A 4,806-nucleotide genomic window follows, 5' to 3' on the forward strand; every position below is an offset into this window, starting at 1 on the left:
CGACAAGATTTATAAATCTAGAAAAGGGATAATTCCAAATTGCAGACTTTATTTGTCGCTTTTGTTTTGAAGTTGTGTGACAGTAAAATTATTGGTCAACCCTATTTTAGTTTAATAATATTTTATTGTATAAATATACACACAATATACAATTTCATAATTTTACAGACATAATTAAGTGTACATACAAAAGGGTTGGGCTAAAAGTTCTAACAACATTATCGTAGGCCCTTCCCTGAGGTTAGTCAGAAATAAGTTTATACTATTTGAATAAACTTGTGTGATATCAAATAATTATCAATTTCAGTTTTAAGTAATTTTCAGGAACTAACTTTCATGAACTAATTGAACAAATGTTTTATATCTAAATATAAATAAATCAAATGAACATTTAATAGAAAAAATATATATATATAATTAGAAATATAGATAAGCATTATAATAAAATTATGATACCAAGAGTGAAGTTATTTAAATATTTTAAATGTATAAAGTATAAGTTTCAAAAGTCATAAGTGTTCCATTTAAAGTTATTTATGGCTTTTGAATTAAGTGTTCTAAGTATCAAATTTTGAGGAATAAATAATAGAATGAAATAATAAAATTATTGTATTAGTTACAAAAACTGCAAAAAAAAAATAATATTAATAAAAAATAGTAATTTGCAAAGGCTATCAGAATTTTGGCAGTTCGTTTGCAGTACTTAAAACAGATTAAAATCACCCTTATTAATCAAATTTAGTTCAAATTAAAATACAATTTGATAAACAAGTCAATTTTGAATCAATTCATCAATGTTAAACGAGTTTTATCCAACGGAATCACTATAGGTAAATAAAGGCAGCCATTTAACATCGTATAATGAATTTATTAAAGTGGATTCTGCTTAATAGAAGTAAGTGCGCGAAATGCAAATATAATTGCCAATACAATTTGCCGACACCATACAATGCCTTAAAGTCATATAAAGTTTTCTATAATTTTCTATTTTCAACCCGTATGAAGAAAACTCAAAATGCGATTGACTCGAACTGTCCTACTATCAAACTTTAAAATGGGTCAAAAATTTCTAGATAACAGGCTGCAGTATACATTAAATGACAGTATTAACGTTATTGAAGCGTTGTTTAACAGAATACTTAACACGGGCGTCTTTCCTAAAATTTGGGGTAAAAGCGTGGTTACGGCAATCCATAAAAGCGGGTCGATTAATGACCCTAGTAACTATAGAGGGATTTCTGTAACGAATACTCTGTATAAAGTATTTTCTAGACTTAGCAATACTCGACTTTATAATTGGGCCGAAAATAATAATAAAATCGACGAGTCACAAGCCGGCTTCCGACACGGGTACTCAACGGTAGATAATATATTTTGTTTACAGGCAATGGCTCAGAAATGTTGAACAAGAAAAGGTGGTAGATTCCATTGTATTTATGTTGATTTTAAGAACGCATTCGGCAAATTAAATCACGCGAAGCTTTTTGAAATATTATATCGTAGAGGTCTCCGCGGCAAACTTTTACGTTTACTTGGGGCTATGCACACCGATCTATCATCTTGTGTTAAACTCGACTGTAATCGTGCTAAAATAGACCAAGTTTTGATGATAACAATTGCTGTTATTTTTCTTCTGATTATTTCCCCTGTTGGAACAAAACAGGGAGACGTAAGCAGCACAACTATATTCATACTTTTTATTAATGAATTTGCAGAGTTACTATGTCTCTCGTGTGGAACAGGAATTTTTATAACTAACGACATACATGATATTAACTGTCTTATGTTTGCGGACGACATTGCTAATTGCGCAGAAACCGCTGTCAAATTACAGCAACAAATTAATATAATAGACGTATTTTGTCAAGATACGGGTATGGAATTGAATTTAAATAAAACAGAGATTATGGTATTCCGTAATGGAGGTGGTCTTAGAAATTATGAATCTTGGCTCTATCGTGGATCTCCTGTTAATGTAGTATCAATTTATAAATATATGGGTGTTCATCTTACACCTACTATATCTTGGTCATCAACCCACAATAAATTGTCTATTCAAGCAAAGAAATCTATTCTAGTCATCAAACAGTATCAAAAGTCATTTGGATATTTTCCAGTCAAAGAATACTTTAAATTATTTGATGCTTTGGTGAAACCAATATTATGTTATGCCTCACAAGTATGGGGTTATTGTTATGTAAATACTATTGAAACTGTTCATAATGATTTTTGTAAAAGGTACCTTAATGTTAATAGAACTACAAATAATGCAATGGCACTAGGAGAATGTGGCAGGTTACCATTATGTATATTTTACATGACTAACTGTATAAAATATTGGTGCAAGTTATTGACTATGCAACAATCAAGATATCCGCGACAATGTTATCTTATGTTGAAAAATCATGATGATAGTGGGAGATATAATTGGGCTACTAAGATAAAAAATTTATTATTCGAGTATGGTTTTGGGTTTGCCTGGATTTCGCAAGAAATAGGTAATCCTGACATGTTTATCCTTTTGTTTAAACAGAGACTGGTTGATTGCTACACTCAAAATTGGCATAATGATATTAATACTTCTAGTCGATGCTTTCATTATAGAAATTTTAAATCACTTTTAAATGTAGAAAGATACCTAATATTGGACTTACCATTTATTTATAAGAAATCTTTTTCTAAGTTTAGGTGTTCCAACCACAAACTTAAAATAGAAATCGGCAGACATTTAAATATACCAAGAGAACAACGCTTTTGTACATATTGTTTAAATAATAGAAATATATCAATTATAGATTGTGAATTTCATGCTTTTTTCCATTGCTATAAATATAATGAAGTACGCCAACTATACTTACTAAATTGGTATGATGGAAGAACAAATTTAAATGATTTCTACTCATTAATGAACTCGAGTTGTGATACAACAATACGTAATATATGTATTTATATACACCATATTCTTTGTAAAGCTGACGATATTAATTAGAGGGACGTAAAATGTTTATCCATGTTGCTTTGTATGTTATGGGCCGGTGGCCTTATTATCAAATAAATATGTTGTTGTTGTTGTTGTTGTTGTAGTCTGTTGTGCTGAAAGGCAGCTGCTCGAACCCCATCCCTGTATCCTCAGGTGTCCTCCAAGGCTCTGTTCTAGGACCCTTCCTGTTTCTCCCACAAAACATAAATTCCCAGGCCCGCTTGTTTGCAGACGATACTGCAATATATATTGCTTTGATGTCTGCAAACCAATCAGTCACCCTCCAAAATGACCGAAATCGGTTAGAAAAATGGGAGTTGGAGTGGGATATGGAATTTAACCCCTCCAAGTGTCAAGTTTTCCACGTCGCAAAAAGGAAACATCCTATTCCAACACTATACTACTTTCATGGAGTCCAGTTAGAATCGGTTACCTCAGCTTAATACCTAGACGTGGATATATCAGAAAACCTCACGTTGGATGCACATATAGAGAGGACATCCAAGAAAGCAAACCAAACCTTAGGATTCCTACGCAGAAACATAAAGGTTAAATCCCAATCCATTAAGTCCGTCGCTCAGTACTAGACGTTAGTCAGAGCCCAGCTTGAATATGGTTCCGAAGTAAGGTCTCCCCACACCAAAACTCAAATAGATCAAATCGAAAAAAGTCCAAAGAAGAGCAACCCGACTCAACCTTCGAAAACTAGAACTCAGACGTATCTAGATGCTACGTTATCCCTTCTCTATAATATTAACCATCGTCTGGTTACTATCCCCATAGAAGAATAGTTGACACCCTTCTCCAGAACATCACGCCATAGCCACCCCTTATGTTATATGTTATTCAGAGCAACTCCGGGCTATTATAAATTCTCATTCCTTCATATAGGACGGTATACCACTGGAACCACCTACCCCCTGCAGTTGTCCTACTCATTACCCCAGAGCAGTTCAGTGCAGCTATAGTTTGCAGAATCGGTTACAACATGTACCTCAGCTAAATACATTTCCCTTCTCTATAAGATTTTCCATAGTCTGGTTACTATCCCCATAGAAGAATATTTGACACCCCTGTAGGTAGGTAGGGTAGGGTAGGGTAGGGTAGGGTAGGGTAGGGGTAGGGGTAGGGGTAGGGGTATAGGGGTATAGGGGTAGGGGTAGGGGGTAGGGTAGGGTAGGGTATATTATGAAGAACGCGGAAAACGTTTAAATTTCAAATATCATGAATTTACATTAAGATCCGTTTCTAAGGAAAGAAGTGCCGTGTGCCCTTTGATCAATTAAAGCAACCTTATTTGTAGACGTATATTATTAGAAAATGATTATATTTATTATCAGAAATAATCATAATGATGATTTAATCGCTACTTATTTGAATAATTTATATACACAAGTTCTGAGATTTTCCTTTCGCTCACATTTAACAATACGAAAGTCGACTTCAAAAATATCAAATATAGCGTTGAATTTGAATCTATATTAAAATAACAATTTGTAGACACATAGTTTCAGAATTGGATAATATTTACTTTTAAAAATAATCATTATGATGATTTAGTCACCATTTATTTGCATAATTTCTATACACAAGTTCAAAGATCTTTCTTTCGCTCACATTGAAAAATACAAGTGTCTTAATTGTTTGTGTGACATCAATCAATTAATATACTACAATTTTTAACAATTTTAAGAATAAAAATTCCTTTAATATTTGAATAAAACTGTATTAAAAAAGGGCCGAAACGTCTCGCGGAAAAGGGCCGAAACGTCTACCGATTTTTGCACAGGGGCCGATTTTGTTTGGGGCCGAAACGTCCTGTTTGC

The sequence above is a fragment of the Ruditapes philippinarum genome, unplaced genomic scaffold, assembly GCF_026571515.1.
Source record: "Ruditapes philippinarum isolate M1 unplaced genomic scaffold, ASM2657151v2 ctg580_1_1_1_1, whole genome shotgun sequence".
Lineage (NCBI taxonomy): Eukaryota > Metazoa > Mollusca > Bivalvia > Venerida > Veneridae > Ruditapes > Ruditapes philippinarum.